At 49.1% G+C, this 21079-nt stretch overlaps 1 long non-coding RNA gene across 1 annotated transcript; it reads right to left on the bottom strand.

The window, feature by feature from the left end:
* Positions 1 to 20043: 20043 nt before the first annotated feature.
* On the bottom strand, positions 20044 to 20799 carry LOC135326498 (uncharacterized). Its single transcript, XR_010386877.1, has 3 exons — positions 20484 to 20799; positions 20257 to 20404; positions 20044 to 20105 (listed from the first exon to the last, which is right to left on the bottom strand). It is a non-coding gene; the product is annotated as an uncharacterized LOC135326498 (long non-coding RNA).
* Positions 20800 to 21079: the final 280 nt, after the last annotated feature.

The following is a 21079-nucleotide window of genomic DNA, read 5'->3' on the forward strand; positions in this document are numbered from 1 at the left end:
GTTCAGACTCCAAGGGGAACGGTGGGTCGCGACCCTTAGGTGCACCACACAGGCATCAACCTGGACTCACGTATTCCTAAAGAATTACTGCTTCCCTTGTTATCTGTACATCTAAAGAATTACCGCTCTCCTTGTTATCTGCAGCGCATGCACACTACGCCACATTGTAGCCTATTCTTTCGCCTTAAACCCCCACCCCCCCTCCCCCTGAACGTCGCCAGGGGCCGATGCTCTATGGTGCCTGGGGCAGCCCGGTCACCTGCCTGCAAGGTTCCTGGGATTCCCCTTGTGGTTTGGGGATTTCAAGGTAATAAACATCTAATAGCTTTATTCCAGAGCGGTGTCTTCTACCCCTGCGTATTCCAAGCAGCAGTCAGCACCGTTAGCAGTCCCCTTCTGAAGTGCTAGCACAGCTCAGCAGTATCTTTCCTGCCTTCACTTGATCGACCTACCCACGTGATCTCCAGACAGACGCCGCACTATTGAGAGCTCTTTAAAGCCAACTGGGCGGACAGGAGGAACAGCCAGAGAAGAACAAGAGGAACTGCGGAAATCTCTTTTCTCGGTCTTTCTCCGTTTCCCTTCTATTTTGTTGTCGCTCCCTCCGGCGTGGGGATGTCCTCTTTTTCTGTTTCTTTGCTTTTCAGCCTTCCGGGAATAGCCCTCAAAACCGGAAGGAACTGACACAGCTGAAGGTGCTCGTCGTTGAGGAGAATAGTTTTCAGACTGCTGCTCCGGGACTGGACAGCGGCGCGCGTCTGCTTGGTGGCTGCTGAAGTGATGCCCGCCTTCCCCTCTGGCGTGTGATGACAGGTGGAGCCACCTGCTTTTGCAAGAATGCTCGTGTGACCTCTCTTGCTCTGTTCGTCCTCTGCTTCGGGATCGGTAAGGAGGACATTTTCCGGAGCTTCTGCCCTTATCCAGGCAGTTTCTGTCACTATGGGAAGATGTGCGCCTGCTTCCAGGGCAATACTGCTGCAGGTGGCAGTTTCGCTTGTTTCTTTCCAGCCTGCGAGAGCACCTCCTCTTGTGGGAATCACCGCCCATTTCTGTGACGCCAATGGTATTGGGATCCTCTTTCAGGGCTCCGTTTCTCTTTAAATGACTTGAGCTCTGTATTTCAAAAGAAGAGATCGTGAGATGGCTATGTGCAAACACACAGCTTGGAGAAGCCCCAAACACAAACCCCTCCTACCAGGGAGTCCCACAGATTGCCTCAGGAGATGAAGAGGAAAAAAACAACAAAAAATGCCCCACTCTGCTTTAATTCGAAGTGCAAGGCCAGCAAGTGTTGTTCATTCCTACTTTTGGTTTTTGGCCGACTGGAAGCAAATGAGCATCATTTTTGAAAGCCCATCCAAAGAGCTGAGCACGGATTAAGGATGGCCCCAAATTGCGCGCTCTCTCTCTCTCGCGCTCTCTCTCTCTGTCTCTAGCTATGTACCTGCGTCCATTTTTCCCCTTTCAACTTTCCCTGAAACCCCCAGCATACTTGTTCCAGTGCTCAGGAATAAGCCATTCTGGTTTTGCTGTCTCAGCTCAAGTGACAGCACTAAAAATAAACCAAGCAGTCTTTCCCTTTTTTTTTTCCCCAGGATTTGAGCATGACTAGGCTCTACTTCCAATGTCTCGCTGTGCTTCAGGAAGCGGAGCTGCAAGTAAAGAAGCAGCAGGGCTGCACGCAATTCAGCAGCAGCCACTGTTTGAGTGATTCCGGCTGCAGCAGGAGAGCTGTGAAGAAAGCTGCAGGGTGGGAGGGAAAATACAATGCAGACGCTACCAAAAAAGGAAAAAAAAAAAGGAAGAAAAAGACAATTCCCACTACCCATTTGGTGCCTCTCTCCTTCCCTCTCTTCCCCCCTCCCCGTTACCTTCAGCATACGAGGAGCAAGCTGCGGTCTCAGAAATCCAGCCCCCTTCTTATTAGCCCCCGGCTGACCAAGGCACGAAGGGGGATAAGATGGCACGGGCGCGTCAGAAGTGCATTCTCCAAGTGTCTCACCATCGCACCTTGGGAAACAACAGTGATCTCAGTTGAGACATGCCCTGTCAGCCTCCTCTTGGGCTGAATCCCATCCTGCCATCATCTAGGAGCAGCTGATACGTCATACTGAGAACGTAACCAAGACTACAAGCTGAAAATTAGATGCTGCTCTTCCTACCACGGCCGTCCCTTGCAGAGCAAGAACTCATCCTTACACCACCTCTGGCCTGAATTTCTCCTCCTTTATGGCATTCGCCAGCTCCACAGAGCACGTACGTAGCAAGTTACGCAAGTGCAGCAGGTGAAGGCCAAGCAATGAAAGACACTGCGTGACATGGGGAATTCCAGACTGGACAGAACGCAATTCTACCAATAGTCCTTTCCGCCCAGGACAGAAGGAAAAACACGTCAGAGGAGCAGAAGAGAGGTTTCAGCAGCGCGAAAGGGAAAGGTACCCCAAACCCATCTGAATACTCGCTCTTACCTGATATAAAAAAGTAAATACGCCTGCTGACTGAGAACGGTTTGGAGGTCGCAAAGGACTACCGAGGCATCATTCATCTCATACCACAGTCCATTACTGGCCTGCAAAGAAAGGCAACGATGCCTTTAGAGCAACTCTAGAGTGTGCTCTCTACAGGAAAACCCAGACAGAACACTAGCAGACAAAGGAGACACCAAGACTAGTCAAAGGAGACAGGTAACGAGCTCTTTCCCCTTCAAAACAATGGTTGTCAGTAACATGCTGGGACAAGTTTCTCTTCACCAGCACAGATTCTGCCCTGCAAGAAATGAAGCTGATGCTTACCTTGGTGAAGCAGAAATAGTGTCCTGCACGACCGCTGGCACCTCTGTGCACCAGGACTGCATATAAGGCGTAGAGGACTGGTTCTCCAACTGGCTGAGACATGTATGCTCGCAGGTCCAAATACTCTGGATATTCCACATCCTGAAGACAGAGCAAGAGGATTCAAAACTCATCTGGGAACACTTCGTGAAAGAGCCGGGGAAGAACACTGCTAAGAATGTGGGCTGGAAGCTTAGACAGACATGCTTTGCCTCATCAGAAATCGGTCTTCCCAGAGACAACATTTAATTGCTTCCGTTGCAGAGAACTGCTCAATGCAAAACCAGCTCTTTCAGAGCGGAGCATACGCTTATCGTCACACGGGAGCTTTGCTGTTACCGGAAGAGAAAGAGTAAGACCTACTTCTTGCGCTGATTTTGCCTAGACATCTTCTGTCGCTATGGTTACAGTCGGCCGACATTAACAACTTTGAACAGAGCGTTCCGCCTTGGGAAATCTCCCTTCCCAAGAAGGCATTACACTTGCATAGATACCTTGCTAATCTTTCCACCAGTGAAGTTGGCAAATCTTTTCAGGGCTATGGTGAGAACGTTGGAAGAGCGATGTATTGTAAACCTCTTGGACGCAGCAACCATCTTTTCACACCTTCAAAGCAAGCACAGGCAATTGTTTCAAGGCATCTTCCCCCCTCCCCCTCACGCCAAAAGTCAAGCAAGTTTCCATGTCTCTCTCACGCTCATCCTAGCTGAATGGTATTTCCTTGCCTAAGACGGGGCTTCTTTCCTTAAAGCCACACCCTGCATTTCAGCCTTGCTCCTGCAGAGAACCTGGCAGGATGTAGGAGGCCAGCTCGATAAGGAGCGGGAACGTTGTCTTTCGGTAGCCAAGCAAATGCCTGAGCACGTATCTTTGCTGGGCCCAAAAGTAAGGCTTGCCAACAACACGCAAGGCAGCAGGAGCGTGACTCTCTCACCGGAGCGTGGTTCCGGAATGCGAGCTAGCGCCTGCGCTTCTTATCAAAGATTTCCAACTAGTTGAACAGAATGACACCGATTCCGCTCTAAGAAGCAAATGTACTCTTTTCCAAGCTTTGGGTGACTTCAGGGTTCATTAGCTGCACAACCCAAAGCTGCTCCGAGGCGGACAATGGGTTCGGCCACTATCTCCTAGTCCGATGGCATTAGGAAGACTACTTACTTGCTACATTTGTAGCAATTCTCACCATCCAGCAGCTCAGGTCTCACAAATTCTTCGAGCGCCCCGGGGACAGAGGAGGCTGCCTGGAGGAGGAAGAAAGGAGGGCACTGAGTTGCTGGAAACTCAAATGCCAACCCGCAACTCCTCTTTTGCCGCAGGGCCTCCCTCGTGCACACGTGGGAGACCTACTTGCGAAGCAGCGAACACCGCGAAGGAGGCGGCAGAAGCAGAGTATGCTGAACACTGACCTTGTTTGAAAAGGACTGTACTTTGGTACCAAGAGCTACCTGTCTGCGGTAGCGCACAATCAAGTTATCTGTGGTACGCCTTTGCGTAAATCACAAGAGCAAAAAAAGCCATCGCGTACCAATCAGAAGTGTATCGGGGTAGTCCAAAACTGGGAAGTATCATAGGACGAGCATGCGTGCGGAGATACGCTAATTGCTCTCTCTCTGGCTTAAACCCCCCCACACACGGAGACCATTCACGGGGCTTCCAGAGGAGGACCAAGTCCAATCCACCTCCCAGCCTCCACCAAGCGTTTTTGCCGTGAACAGCATACATGCCTACGTGAACTCCGTCGAGTTTAGAAAGCCACAAAAAGAAAGAACAGCCCCCGAAAGCTCGGGGCCTTCGACGGCATCATCAGCCACCGCTCCAAGACGTCTTACCTTTATCTCCAACGGGATATCGAGGAAGGCCTCATAGGACTCTGAAACTGCTTGGCAGCTCAAGCACGTTACTGGAAGCCAAACAGAAGCACTTCACAAAACGGGAAGGAGACTCACTTTGCCCGTTTACATTATTGAGAGCCGCTACTTCTTGGCACACCGCAAGCTCTTTGCGACAAACGGGCACAAAGGCACAGATCAGTTCCAAGGACAGTAGCAGTTTCCAAAAGTACCTCTGGATCTTAGGAATCCTCCAAATATTTGGTGAATGACCGTGGTGGCTTGCGACGACGTGTCCAAGCTGGAAACAAATTATCATCAGCGCTCAGAAGAGCCGAGGCGGAGAGGTAGCTCTTTCTTCAAAGAGCTTTTCTTTTCTACGAAAACCCTGGGCAAAGGTTTTCACGTAGGGTAGGAAAGGAAGGCGTCAAAAGTGCTAGAGAACACTTCAAGGTTAACTTGGTTCTGCTTACCTGGTGCTTCCATTCAAGCAAGCTGTCTGCATAGCAGCCACGGTGTAACATAAGAATTCGTGAGCATCTTCCTGTCTGCCAAAACAGAAATGCTCCCCTATTCCTAATAAACACAAAGGGCACAATGCTTATCTCTTCAAAAGGGACAGGAAACCTACTTTTCTAAAAGCTCTCTTTCCTACAACAATTAATCTCTCCAAGCCCTTTGCACCCGTGAAATAACCCTCTGAAAATTCAGACGTTTCTGCAAAGAACGCCATCTGAAATGACTTACGTCTAAGGTCACTGAAGACAGCCGTAGGCTCGACGGCGTTGTCAGAGCAGAACAGGACATGCTTAACGTGAGCTTCCATCGTACACAGCATGCAGAAGCCTTGCTCACGACCTGTCAAGAGTCAAGGAAGAAACCACCTCCGGCTAGTGCAAGATACCTACGTACCTGTGGAAAACCTTAAGCACCAACAATCTCCAAGTTGGAAGTGCGGTCTCTGCTCTCCGTTCCACGCTCTCTTCTCCAAAGGTGCCAACAGCCCAGTCTGTGCGCATAAGCATTAACCAGTAAGCCTGCACTAGCACACATTTTCTGACGAAGCACCTGAAGGACTACTGCCAAGCCCTCTTCTGCAGGGAGGTGCACGGGAATAGCCCGACTAGCTCATATTGCTTTCACGGTGCTCTGTGGTAGTTTTCCTCTTCTTCCGGTTCAGCAGTGACCACATCAGGTCTCGCAGCGGTCGTGCATTAGGGAAACCCGGCTGGGAAGGAACACCGAGAACCTGTGATGCCCTCCTCCGAAAATTTATCATCTTTCGAGCAGCTGGAAAGCCACAGGCCAAATATTCATGAAGCGCCTTACTTCCCAATGCCCTTGATCATTCACAGGAGGGAAGAAAGAACCCTCCTTCGACGCCGGAGCACGGGGCATTAAAGGAAAGCAAGCACTCCCTCAGCTATCCTGAGCCTGCCGTGCATGCGCTCTTAAAAGGGAGCCCCTGCAGGGACACTAGGAAAACCCAGAGTCTGCTTCACAGAGTCACTGCTGTCCTTTCACCTGCAGAGCTGTCCAGCAGCTTGCAAGGAACGTGTTCACAAGTACTCACACGACTGGCTGTGTTCCCCAGAAAGCAGGTAATTGGCCAGAGGGGGCGTGTAGGTCAAACACTGTAGAACAGAGTTGAGGAAACACGTATTGCCCAGGTTGCGGAGTCCAGCTCCAACGCTTTGCCTTTGCCGCCAAGCCACAGAAATCTTCTCGGGTGGGAAATGCATCCTTTGTGGCGGAGCAATTCCGTCAGTAACGCCTGCAAGGAAATTAGATTCTAAGAGAGACTGCCGGCCTTTGTTTTAGGAACGGAGGTTTCAAAGGCAGCGTTCTGGAGAGCAGCCCCCACAAGAACCAGCTGCCCTGCAGAACACAAGCACGTAGTAGAGACAGCCCAGGAAGGCTGCCGCTCACGTTGGCTGGTCAGCGCACAGTTGGGGAAGAAGAGTTTACTCATCTGTTTGACTTTTTCTCATGGGCAACCACGACTACTCGGCCTTCAGGAACTGTTGCCGAGTCCCTTCCATCCCCAGGCGCTCAGCTGATAGTCCAATTATGCTGGCCTTTTTCCTTAGCCACTGCCAGCGCCTTTGGGGAGTCACAAAATTCACCTTTACTCTTGAAGTCTTTACTCACAGGAGTAGCTCCTTTCTAGGCCAGCTCCTGCAGATGGGGCCTGACTGCAACTTGCAGAGCATGACTTCATTTCTGTCACACGCAATTCCAGTTGGAAAAGGAACGAGCCCAGTTATCCAGAAGGCTCACTGAGCCCACGCTCGCTTCCGCCAGCGCGACCGCGAGCACCCGGGCAGAGAGCGCGCGAGGAGCTGCTGCGCCGCCGCCCTCTCTGCCGCAGAGTGACCCCAGCTCTGCGGGCCATTGTGACGGCGGGCAGCTCGGCCAATGAGGAGGCTCGTAGCAGCCGAGTGGGCCGGTCCTGATGCGGCACAGCCAATCGGATCGCAGCGTGTCTGTGACGGGCAGGTACCGGGGTGGCGTGGCCCTGCCCCCCTTTAGGACCCGGGGCCGTTGCAGAGACAGGGCTCACCTGGCGCCAGGGACCCGACGGGCACCATCCGCAGCCTGCGGCCACTGCCCAGCCCTGCTCACGGCGGGGGCGGGGGCTGTGCTTCCGCCGGCACGGCTCACACCTCCTTCCCAGGCAGAATAAGCCTACTCAGAAAAACGGGCATGCTGCTGTCACCGTACCTGTTGTGCAGTTTGCGCTGGCATGTTCACGGTGGTGCGGGTTGTCTTTTCCCCTCTTGGGGACCCAAGTATCCAAATGGTACTCCACTTTGACCTTGCCTCTCCGAGCTGCTCTGAGGGAAGGGCTCGGATCTGCAAGTGCAAAGCAATGCTTTTGAAGCCAGCCAGCATTTCATTCCTAATAGGAGAAGAGGAAGAGGAAGAAAAGAGGAAGGAGGTCATTTAAAGCAAAGGCGCATTGTGTGACGTCTTACTATGAGCTGCTTAGACTATGGACAGATATCTAACTCTGACTCTGCCAGCTGAACATGTTAGCCCCCTCGAGTAAAGATCCCATAAAAGGCTACACTCCCTCTCGCTGGGGTTCATCGCTCATAGCAACACATTCTTCACATCCTGAACCACTCAGACCCCTTAATGTGTAAATGTAGTGTATGAGGAAGGAATATGTTCCATTATTCCATATCCCTAGATTTATCATTGAGACTGACAGGTGTTATTAAAAAATAACCAGTCAGTTTCCAGAGCAACTCTGGCAGGATCTAGAAGCACAAATTTTCTGAAAGCAAACATTTTCATGCTTCCTGTAACACCCTGGAAGTTTCAGATATTTCTGACTAAATTGTGAGAGAAGACTAAATGAAAGAAAGATAAATAACCCAGACGAGTAATAGCTGTTCATCCAGTCTTAACCCAGCTATCCACTGAACACCACGGCTCTCACATAGTCTAGATGACAATTCAGAAATCCATTACATTGTCAGTCTAATCCAGGCTAGAACAGGACTCAGTCCAATGCAGATACATTGCAGACTTCATGGCGTAGCCCAAACAGACTAGCTTCCCTCACTCATCATCTTACACATGGCACTGTATGGGCATTGTCCCAGGAGCTGCCCCTGCTCCACGACACGAGCAGCCACCGTAAGCACAGTCTAACTAAGGCTGCGTTGCCTGTGACATCTCTGCTGTCTAAGCTCCACTGATGACTTTCCCTGCTAGGGACGGTCAGAGCAGATCACTCTTCAGCTGAGTAACCCAATTCAGCTCTCTGCTCTGAAGGCCAACAGTTTGTCAAACAACCTCTAAGCCCTCTAAGTAGCACAAATAAGCTAGTTTTTCTGGCAGATAGAGATGTCCTTAAACTCATGCCAGAATCAGGGGAAGGGTCTTCATTCATATGTTTCACAGGCTCCAGGCCAGCTGCAGCATACTGGGAAAAGAATGAGATGTTGCTCCAAAGGCAGTACTGAATTGCGTAGTTCTGTGAACATCTAAGCAAATGACATTTATCTGGGGAGGTGGAGCAGGGAGGGGCTCTATTGCAAGTCTGAAGTCCTGAAGTTTTTCTATTTAGATAAATCTTCTGATTTGTTTTCAGTAAGATATCTTTGGAGTGAAGAAGGAAGCTATTCAGTATTATGAAGGTGCATTAAATGTTTGAAGCTTTCAAAATAAGAGTTTATTTCTGGGATCGATAGTGCACAAAATATCTCGCACCTTCATGCAAGGAAGGTAGGCCTATTTCCTCATTTAAGAGATAAAAAGATCATTTTCAATCTGCAGATAGAAGCATAGAATAATTTAAGTTGGGAAGGATTTCTGGAGGTCATCCAGTCCAACCTCCGCCTCAAAGCAGGTTCAGGCAGATCAGATTGCTCAGGCCCTATCCAGCTGAATTTTAAGTATCAGCACAGATGGAGAGTCTACAAATTTGCACCTAATCCAGTTTTTGATCACTCTCGTTGGGGCAGGAGACGGGAAACTGAAGAAGGAAATTTCTAAGTAGTCCATGGCTAGTTGCTGTGTTATAGGGCAGAAAATGTTTGGTAGGTTGGAGATAAACAACAGCCAACTATTCAAAGATAACTCAGTGTCTAAAAGCAGTCTGGTCTTTTGTGTATCTAAGCAGGGTAAGCATTTTCCTTGTGTACCTAACCATTATAGGCTGTTTTTAATCCTGTTGTCTGTTTCTTGAAATGGGCAAGTACTTCTGAAGATCTGGCTCAAGGGGGGAATAAACTGGCTTGATATCTATGGTACCTACTCTTATCTTTCTAGATGAAACAGGTCAGTGAGAGAATAGTTTTGTACATATGCAATACCTTGAAGCCTATGCTAGAAACAGACCTCAGCAAGAACTGAAACCTCAGTTCAGTCACCCATATGAGAAGAACTCAGCTTTGAGAGCATCAGCCAGGTTACTGGTAACCTCCAATAGAATAACAATAATTTTTAACGGGAGGTGAAAATGGCAGAACCTTTACAGTGATGACTGATTCCCTTTTTGTTCATGATTCCTTCCCTTTCAGCATGAGATTTTTCACCCTCTAAAGGGAAAGTATTTTATTTGGTGAATCGTCCCAACTTATTCTTGAGCGGAAAATGGCCAATTTTCCTTCACAACAGGGATGCGAGCAAATGAGAAATCCTTTCTCAGCCAAACCTGGATGATCTGGTGGTATCTCCTCCTCTCCGGAAAGATGAAAAGCTGAGTTTTCCTGCTGCTGTTGCCATTAAGTGCTTGCCACCACTTCATTAAAGAGAGAAAACTCTCTTACTTTCTTCTGCCAGGATCTGGATTTGTTATTTGTATGTTTACAGGTTGCAGTCACAAAGGTCAGGATGGTGGCAGGTCCATGGAGCTAGGCCAGGTCTTACCAAGTTGGCACAGCTGCAGCCTAACCATTATGTTCATATTTCAGCAAAGCTGAAATCAGGGCTACTCTGCCCTGTTAATGGACTTTGTAGCCCATACGGAGCTATAACTACACTGCTACCACCTTTCCAAGGCCTTGACCTTATGGCATAGCTGAGCTTTATAATTTATCAGAGCAGCAATCCAAGCATGATTGCATGCCAATCAATGTTGGAGCCACAATCCAGTTTAATTATCGGGATATTTTTCACAGCTTTGTTTAAAGACTGGATGAAGTTTCATACTTTGGCCGGTCCTCCAGTGCTTTACGCTACAAAAACCTAAGGACTAGGTATCCCAGTAGAAATACGGGGATTGAATCTCTCTCCATACTGGAATATAACCTAAGTCCCAGCTGAACACTGACAATTTTCCTAAAATTCTTAATAGTACTGTTCTTGATTCATTGAGTTTTCCTCACCTGCTTGCAACAGGGAAACCCCAAATGCCCCTAGGACCTCCTGACTCTAGGCAATGCTGTTCTACCACACATTGACTGACTTTAGCATTGCTGTCATGACAAGTCATTCGGCAGGAATTTTCCCAAATCTCCTACTGGAACTGAAATTTTTGGGAAGGAAAGAAGAAGAACAGGATTCTAGATGGTGGATCATAAGGCTTTCTTAGAAAAGCAAACTGTAGCTTTGAAGAGACATCAGATCTTTAACATTTTAAATTCCCTAATTTTGTCTGGGTTTCTCTAGGTGGAGACTAAGGGATAGATGAATGCAGGGCTTATGAAAATCTGTTCTTTTTGATGATATTTGTCAGAAAGCATATTTAGGTTTGAGATTTTGATTCTTGATTGAAACATGCTGCCAGTTCTGCTGAGGCTTAGCTCTAGATGGCTTTGAATATCTTAAACATCAGCACAGAGAGAGAAGGTGTGCAGATGTGACTCACTGCTGTGGAGGTAAGCTCTTTGATGACCAAATGATGTCTATGATTTCTTTTCAAGCTATTTCCTTCCTTTGAGCTGGCAGTCCACTGAAAAAGACAGTTTTGGACAACTCAGAAATCTGGCTTAAAAAAAACCTCACATCTCTGTTCAAGATAAGGACAGTGCAACATTGATAAGTATAAAAACTGTGAACTTCACATATCTGATGAAACTTAATAATCAGAAACAAGAGATAAACCTTGAGCTTCAGCCTCTGCAGCAACAGAAGGATGACAAATAGCAGGACCAAAAGGTTACACTGTCACATTCTTTTTCCTACTTTTTAGGACTGTCAGGCCAGTGGGATAATAGTGCACATAGTCCAAATGTTTTTACTACCCTGTGCATATTCTAATTTTAGCATTCTTGAGATAAATGGCTTCTGAGATAGCAATGACCTTTAATCATCACTACTTGATCAAAATTCAGACTATAACATACTGAAGATAAGTTTTCTCCTTAGCCATGTGTCTTTGGGCAAAAACAATTATGTTTCTCAGTCACGTTACCTCTCAGTGTAAAATATGCTGGCAGCAGTTTGACAAAGAGAGACTTGTAAAATCCTTCTTTAGTGTGCCATAGATGATCATAGGGACACAAGCTTTGCTATCTCTATGCACAGCTTTAAGGAGAGGAAGTCGGGGAAATAAAAGCCCTAGCAGTCATGCAGTGGAATGCAAAGGGAATCTGCAAGACCTCTTTCCATCCCACTTTGACTGTAAGCCTCATTCATGCAGAAGCAGGGACCTCTCACCTGTCTGAGATTCATTCCATCACTTTCAGCTCAATAAAGATCTAAACTCCTTCTGCCAACTGAGGGACAATATTCATAAACTCAGCCAGAAGGGATGGAACATCTATTAGTGATAGAACACCTATCCCTAGAGCTAGCTTAGTTGAATCGATAAAAGGATGCCAAAGCCTTTCCCAACTTTCTCAACTGCCAGAAGTGATTTGGCATTTATTCTCAAAGCCACATTGACGACAGATGTGTAGTTGGTAAGTCACAATCTTATTTCAGTATTCTTTTTTTGGAGTGAAAGAACACTTCAGCTTGATTAAATTTCAAATTATGTCCAATGTCCTTAAAATAACTACCAGTTCACTCAGTTGCCTCAAGTTAACTGATGATACGTAGAGGTGAAAAGCAGGAATAAGTTCCTGTTACTTTACAATAGTAGCAAAATTAGAAGTAAACCTTTCTTGAATTTCTGTGATTTTTTCATGTTTCCAGGCAGAATAGGAAAAAAGGTGGCAGTCATGACTGACGGAAGAGAGAGATTTGACAGAAGAGGGAGAGTTACTTTCCCTAGTGTTTGGGGGGGGGGGGGGGGAGGGGTGAAAACACAGGTGTCCGTTCTCTAAGACTTCCTTTCCAGAACTTCAGGTTCTTCGTGTTACACTGGAAGAGGCTACTCCTTTCATTTACTGAAGACGTAGCAGAAATGGCCATAAAATTCAAATCACATTTCTTTTCTCCTCTTGAATATCTTTGAAAGCTTTTTCTCGTCTCCATGGACTGGTGGTTTTCCTATAAGGGCGAACGTTCCTAATAGAACAGAGAACTGAAATGCTGTGCCACACGCTCCTCAGCCAGGAGTCCTGTTTGTGCTTGGAACTTGGAAGTTGAAAGCAAGGATTCCTCCAGGTTTCAGTAGCAGAGGAACACAATCTTTCAAGATAAAAATTGAAGATACAACCAGTTAAAAGTCAACCTAAAATCACTTCTAACAGTTAAGTACCTTTCCAAATCTCACCCTTAGAAGCTGATCAAGTCTTCCTTGGAAGTCCTACTCTTCGTATCAAGGTTTTGATAAATTTTCCCCAAAGTTCTCTTTCTAACAATTCTTCTGAATTTTCTCTACTATGACCTAAAACTCTCCTCAGAGCATCCTTCACCTCCTTATTCCTTAGGCTGTAGATTATAGGATTCAGCACCGCAGTCTCCACTGAATAGAACAGAGAGGCCCATTTATCTCAGTCCAATGAGTAGCTGGACATTGGCCTAACATACATAAAAACGGTAGTCCCATAAAACAACAAGACAGCTCTCAGATGGGAAGCACAGGTGGAGAAGGCTTTGCATCTGCCCTTGGAGGAGTGGATCCTCAAGATGGTGGAGATGAGATAGATACAGGAGATTAGAATTGCCAGAGATGCGAAGATGCCATGAAATGTACCAAAAATATGAAGTACCATCTCGTTGCTATAGGTGTCAGAGCATGAAAGCTGGATCATAGGGGGAAAGTCACTGAAGTAATGACTGACAACACTGGAGTCACAGAAAGAGGGTGTGAAGGTGGAGATAGTTTGTGCAAGTGCATGGACAAAGCCAATGAAATAGGAGATGATTACCATCTGTGTATAGGCTTTTGAGGACATGACAGTTGCATAAAGTAGAAGGTTACAGACAGCCACACGCAGTCATATGCCATTACTGCCAGCAGGAGACACTTAGCACGAGCCCCGAGGAGAAAAGTGAATAGCTGTGCCACACAGGCACTGATTGAAATGGCTCTCCTCACTGCTGAAGAGTTCACCAGCAACCTTGGGGAGATAGCTGAGCAGTAACAGAAAGCCACAAAAGCCAAGCTACCGAGGAAAAGGTACGCTGTGTATGAAGCCGGGGGATCAACCTTGATCTGCGTGATCATTCCAAGATTCCCTATTAATGTGCTTAAAAAAAAGCAAGTCACCTTCACCTCTTGGCTTTGTTAGTCCAGAGAGGATAAACCTCAATGGCCTCATAGTGATTCCTCTCAGGCATGCTGGTAGCACACTCGTGTTATCTCCCAACAAGAAACTGATTCAACCCCTAGAAGTAATGGGAAACTGGCAACACACAATTTATTTTCTCAGTAGTCACAAGTATGGGGCATTTTCATCATAGCTTCTGACTAGACTTCTTTAATTACACATTGAAATGACCTGTGATACAAGGGAGTACTGTTCCTATTTTTCAGGTCAGATAAGAAAGCCCAGAAAGATGAGATAGCTTATTTAAAAGGCAACAACAGCACTCTGAAACACTAGTGCTTCTTTCTGTATTGCAGTTACCACTACATTTTTTGCCTACTAACTAACCCCCAACCCCACCCCAATCCCCCTCCCCCAACTGGCCCTAACCTAAGCCCAACCAGCCCTAACCACAACCCTAAATGGCAGACCCTAACCCTCTAACCCTAAACCCTTAATGGCCCTGACTCCAACCCTCTAAACCCCCTAACCCTAAAACCCTAACTCCAACCCCTAACAACTCTTAATCCCAACCCTAACCCCAAACCCAACCCCAACCCTAAATGGCTCTAACCCTAACCCTCCCACTCTGCCTTGATGGCTCTGAGCGTAACCCCAACCTCTGACCTGCTACCTTGAACTTGTAGTCACCCTTACTCCTTGCCCTGTCACCCCTAAACTGGCTATGTAACCTGCTAAGGGTAGCTCTCTAAGCCTAAGGTGTATATGTGTATGACTGTATGTATGTATATATACAGTGCATACACATTTTATTATTTGTATATGTGTCTAAAAAGAAATAAGTATGGGAAGGCTTAATTTGCATATTTAATGAATTCATTAGCAAGAGTAGGATACTATCTGGGAGTAAATAATTTTTTTTATTTTAATTGTAGAGTAATAATTATTTACTCCCAGCTGGTATGCTAGAGAAAAAGAAGACAGAAGAAAACAGAGAGCAAAGCACAGATTAAAGAGCAAAGAAGAAAAGCAAAGAGCACAGCGGAGAGCAGAAAGAGCAAAGCACAAAGTGCAGACCACAGAGATTACAGACCACAGCGCACAGAGCAGAGAGCAGAGCAGAACACTCATCGTTGCATCATCAGCAACTCTTGGGCTTCTATCCTCACAACACACAAAACGTAACAAACAAGCCCACACTCTACATCACCTGCACATACTCTTCAGCATCCATCTCTAATCTCACCAATACATCAGCCAGCACATACTCTACATTCCTGCAGAAACAGGCAAGTGCACCTCCAGGTTTTTGGACAGCTCCCAGTAACAGGGTGACCAAGCGCCTCCAAAAACCGCCCTGCCTAGAAAACACCCAGCTCCGAGCCGAAGCTCCACACCCACGCAGGCAATGATTGATCACCACCTCGCAGAGCATTGGGGACTCAGGGGGGAAAAGAAACCCAGCTGGGAGCAGAACCCCAGCTGTGTGGGTCTTTTGTTTGGTTGGTTGGGTTTTTTTGGTTTTTTGTCTGGTTTGTTTTTTTTTAAAAAAAATCTAAGAAATTCTAACTAGAACCTGAAAAAAGAAAAGAACATGCATACAAGGTTAGACACACTAACAACCCCACCCAACAACCAAACAACTGCCCACTCACTCCCACCCCAGCCATTCATCACCCCTACTAACAGAACCATCTCCTTCCATCCTTTTTTAAAGGTAACACTGTACTGGCTTAAATAAGAATCCCCCCAAATGGCCACTCAATCAAAAAAGAGTTTAAAGAAAAGAATACTTTTACTTCTTACTGAAACCCCCACAAGAAGTTTCATAGATACATTATTCTGCTCTGGTGACTGCCATTACTACACACCCCCCAACTTCCCCCCCCCCCCCCAAACACACACAAAAAATGGCAGCACAGAAGACACTGCCAGCCAGAAAGACCTATGACGCCACAACCGTGCAGCTCTGATGCCCTGGACGAGCCCATGAAAGAGTCAGATGCCACCACCCGTGACGGAAAAGGGCCAGCAAAGCTGGGAAAAGCAATGCAGAAGAGGCCAGCAAGAAAGACCTGAGGCTGTGACAACACTGGGGAGAAAACCCTGAAAGGGCGCCAGGAAGACACACAACAAGAGCGGGCTCAGAAGAGGTGTGGCCAGTGAGGCCTCGATGATGGCTGCAAAGATGACTGACTGCAAACGGCCACGATGTGGAGTCAGAGCAACAGACCACCCCCTTTTAGCTGCCTGCACAGAACAAGACACAATCCATTGGAGCAATGCTGACGAGTCAGGCCAGGCAAAAAGACAGTGGATGCCTGCCATGCTAGTGCTGCAGAGCACGGGCTGTGCTCCTTGAGCACAACGAGCAAGAGCAACATCAAGACCTGAGCAAAAGAGAGTACAGCTACAACACACACCACAGACTGCACAACAACACAGACACAGGCTGGAGCCGCTCTGCCTAGCACATCCTCACTTTCTGCCATGCACACCCCACTGCCTCATGCACACACACATCCCGAACCACCCTCCACTCTACACTGAACGTCAGCACACACCTGCGCGCGCGCGCACACGCACACACACACACACAGTCAAGACACCCCAACACCCTTTGCCCATCAACTTAGCTCTTCCGGTGCTCTGCATCACCATCGGTCCTCAAGAGCCATCCTCAATGGCAGACCCATCCTCTCCGATCTTCCTTTGCTTGCCACATTTGCCTTCACCTGCCACACCAGAGCACAAGTAGTCACCCCCGTGCCAGTTGGCTCCAGCCTCACCTGCAAGAGCACTCTCCACCAAAGCACCATGGGTGCTCCGCTCACCTGAACTGCGCCAATTCCAAACACCAGCATCCTGGCTGGGGGGAAGCCCATGGCACCTGGAAAAAACAAAATAATGAAGCCACTCTTCTGGCAGGCAGCGCTCACCAGCCCTACAATGCCCAACACCAATCCGCTCACCTGAAATCCTCAGCCACGCTTGGGAAAGGCCCACACCATACCTGAAAAAGCACAGCAAAAGACATCACCAAGAGGCAACCCGGCATCACCCTACCACGCCATCAGATTCTGACCCAACAAGCTCCCCCTCTTACCTGCTCGGGCTCTTCTCAGCACTCTACTTCTCCTCTTCACAACTTCCTGCAAAACCTGAGACAACCACACCTTGAGGTGATGCCAAAACCACACCCCACCACAACAGTACCTCACTACAACACCTTTGCCTGCTCTGCTCACCCATCTTGACTGCTGGGCCATTGGCCGCCACGCCAAGGCCCACCAGGCACCTGTAAAACCAGAACAGCGCCAACGAGACAACAGCCCTACACTGGGCTCTGCGTCCTCTCTCAGACCAACACTCACCTTGCCCTGCTCCTCCCGGACACAAGCAACTTGCTCTCCACAAGGCTCCACACCTACAAGCACAAAGCAAAAATTAACCAGGGAACCACTGACCACAACACTCCTTCCAACAAGGAATCTCTAGCTCACCTTCTTACGGCATTCCCCTTCCTTCCTCCATCTCCCTCAAGAGATCCAAACACTAATCCGCATCTGCAAAAATGCAATGTATGCATTTTTGTAATGCAAACACACAGATGCTGACCAATCACTGTCCCAGCCCATCACTGCCACACTCCACGCACTATCATTCCTAACACCCACAGGCAAGGCAGCTCCAGCCCCGAACAGACACACAGACACAAACATGAAGGAAAGCCCTATGCAAAAAGAACTATTCCCATGCATAAGATGCTGCCAGCCAAAAAGCCCTACAATGCCACAACCACACAGCTCTGATGCTCCGGATGAGCCCACGGAAGAGTCAGACGCTACTGCCTGTGATGGAAAGGGGCCAGCAAAGCTGGGAAGAGTGATGCAGAAGAAGCCAGCAAGGAAGACCTGAGGCTCTGACGATGCAGGGAAGAAAATCCTGAAAGGATGCCAGGAAGGTGCAAAACAAGAGCGGCCTCAGAAGAGGAACGGCCAAGGAGGCCTCAATGATGGCTGCAAATGGCCACGATGCAAAACCAGAGTGACACGCCACCCCTTTTAGCTGCCTGCACAGAACAAGGTGCTATCCATTAGCACAATGCTGATGAGTCGGGCCAGGCAAAAGACAATGGATGCCTGCCGCGCTACCGCTGCAGAGCATGGGCCACGCTCCTTGAGCGCAAACAAGAGCGACATCAAGACCTGAGCAAAAGATACCACAGCTACAACACACACCCCATAAACTACTCAACAACACAGACACAGGCTGGAGCTGCCCTGCCTGACATCCACCCTCGCTTTCTGCCATGCACACCCCACTGCCTCTGCCTCACACACACCACTCATCCAGAACAACCCTCCACTCTACACTGAACATCAGCACGCACACACACACACATACACAGAAACTGAGGATGCCCCAACACCCTTTGCCCTTCAACTTAACTGTGGCAGTGCTGTAGGTCACCGGTCCTCAAGAGCCATCCTCAGCAGCAGCCGCATCCACACTGATCTTCCTTTGCTCACCACATTTGCCTTCATCACCTGCCAAACCAGAGCACAAGCAGTCACTCTCTTGCCAGTCAGCTCCATCCCCATCTGCAAGGGCACCCTCCACCAAAGCGCCATCGGCGCTCCACTCACCTGCACCGCAACAACTCCAATGCCTGGGGAGGAAGCCCGTGGCACCTGGAAGAAAACAAAATAACAAAGTGACTCTTCTGCCAGGCAGCGCTCACCAGCCCTACAACATCCAGCTCCTATCCACTCACCTGAAAGTCTCAGCCACGCCTGGGAAAGGCCCACAGCAGACCTGAAAAAACAGAGAAAAAGGCATCACCGACAGGCAGCCCAACACCACCCACACCACAATAAAATCAGACCCAACAAGCTCCCCCGCTCACCTGCTCAGGCTCTTCTCAGCACTCAGCTGCTTCTCTCCACAACTTCCCGCAAAACCTGCAAGCACAGAGAGAAATCACACACTCAGGCGATGCCTGCAACACCACCACTCCAGTCCATCACGGACACACTCCACACACCACCATGGCTAACACCCACAGGCAAGGCAGCTCCAGCCCCAAAAACACACAGACAAACAAATAGCAGACACAAACACAGAGGACAGCCCTACACAAAAAAAACCTGTTCCCACACATAAGACACTACTGGCCAGGAAGAGCCACACAGTGGTGGCATCGTAGGGCCGAGGCTCTGGACGAGCCCAGAAAAGAGTCAAACGTCAATGCCCAGGATGGAAAGGGACCGGCAAAGCTCAGAAGACTGACACAGAGGAGGCCGGCGAGAAAGACCCGAGGCCATGATGACGCAGGGAAGGAAACCCTGAAAGGGCGCCAGCGAGACGCAAAACGAGCGGCCCCGGAAGAGGTGCGGCCGATGAGGCCTCGACGATGGCCGCGACTATGACTACACTGCAAACGGCCACAATGCAGAGTCACAGTGACAGACTGCCCCTTTCAGCTGCCTGTGCAGAACAAGATGTAGTCCATTGGAGCAATGCTGATGAGTCTGGCCAGGCAAAAGACAATGGATGCCTGCCACGCTACCGCTGCAGAGCATAGGCTGTGCTCTTTGAGCACAAAGAGCAAGAGCAACATCAAGACCTGAGCAAAAGATAGCACAGCTACAACACACACCACATAGACTACACAACAACACAGACACAGGCTGGAGCTGCCCTGCCTGACACCCACCCTCGCTTTCTGCCATGCACACCCCACTGCCTCTGCCTCACACACACCACTCATCCAGAACAACCCTCCACTCTACACTGAACATCAGCACGCACACACACAGAAACTGAGGATGCCCCAACACCCTTTGCCCCTCAACTTAACTGTGGCAGTGCTGTAGGTCACCGGTCCTCAAGAGCCATCCTCAGCAGCAGCCGCATCCACACTGATCTTCCTTTGCTCACCACATTTGCCTTCATCACCTGCCAAACCAGAGCGCAAGCAGTCACCCCCTTGCCAGTCAGCTCCATCCCCATCTGCAAGGGCACCCTCCACCAAAGCGCCATCGGCACTCCACTCACCTGCACCGCAACAACTCCAAACGCCAACATCCTGCCTGGGGGGAAGCCCGTGGCACCTGGAAAAAAACAAAATAACAAAGTGACTCTTCTGCCAGGCAGCGCTCACCAGCCCTACAACATTCAGCTCCTATCCACTCACCTGAAAGTCTCAGCCACGCCTGGGAAAGGCCCACAGCAGACCTGAAAAAGCAGAGCAAAAGGCATCACCGAGAGGCAGCCCAGCACCACCCACCCCACAATAAAATCAGACCCAACAAGCTCCCCCGCTCACCTGCTCAGGCTCTTCTCAGCACTCAGCTGCTTCTCTCCACAACTTCCCGCAAAACCTGCAAGCACAGAGAGAAATCACGTGCTCAGGCGATGCCCGCAACACCACAGCCCATCCACATCAGGCATTCGCTCCCACACCTTTTCCTGCTCCGCTCTCCCATCCCAACTGCTGGGCTATAGCTCCCCACACCGAGGTCCGCCACACACCTGTAAAACAGGAACGGCGCTGGGCGACGGGGACAGCGCCGACGAGGTGATGGCCCTACGCCGGGCTCTACGTCCGCTCCCGGACTGATGCTCACCTCACCCTGCTCCTCCTGGATGTGAGCGACCTGCTCCCCGCAAGGCTCCACGCCTACAAGCACAAAGCAAAAATTAACCGCGCAACCCACTGACCGCAACACTCTCCTTCCAACACCAAATCTCTAGCTCACCTTCTTGGGGCATGCCCCTTTCTTCCTCCAGCTCCCTTGGGCCCACTCGGAACACTGCTCAGCATCTGCAAAAAACAACAAAACAAAACAACATAAAGTGGAGCACACAGACATTGACAAATCACCATTCCAGTCCATCACTGACACACTCCGCACACCACCATTCCTAACACCCACAAGCAAGGCAGCTCCAAACACACACAGACAGACCAAAAAAAAAAAAAAAACATTAGACACAAACATGAAGGAAAGCCCTATGCAAAAAGAACTATTCCAATGCGTTCCACATGGTATCTGATGACACCACAGCCCTGCGGCTCTGATGCTCTGGACGAGCCCAGAAAAGACTAAGATGTCAACGCCTGGGATGGAAAGCAGCCGGCAAAGCGAGGAACGGCCATGCGGAAGAGGCCAGCGAGGAAGACCTGAGGCCGTGATGACGCAGGGAAGAAAACCCTGAAAGGGCACCGGTGAGACGCAAAACAAGAGCGGCCTCGGAACAAGAGCGGCCGACGAGGCCTCGACGGTGGCCGCAAAGATCGATGGGCACGATGCAAAGCCGGAGGCACGGACCACCCCCTTCGGCTGCCTGCACG

Source organism: Dromaius novaehollandiae, unplaced genomic scaffold, assembly GCF_036370855.1.
Source record: "Dromaius novaehollandiae isolate bDroNov1 unplaced genomic scaffold, bDroNov1.hap1 HAP1_SCAFFOLD_62, whole genome shotgun sequence".
Classification (NCBI taxonomy): domain Eukaryota; kingdom Metazoa; phylum Chordata; class Aves; order Casuariiformes; family Dromaiidae; genus Dromaius; species Dromaius novaehollandiae.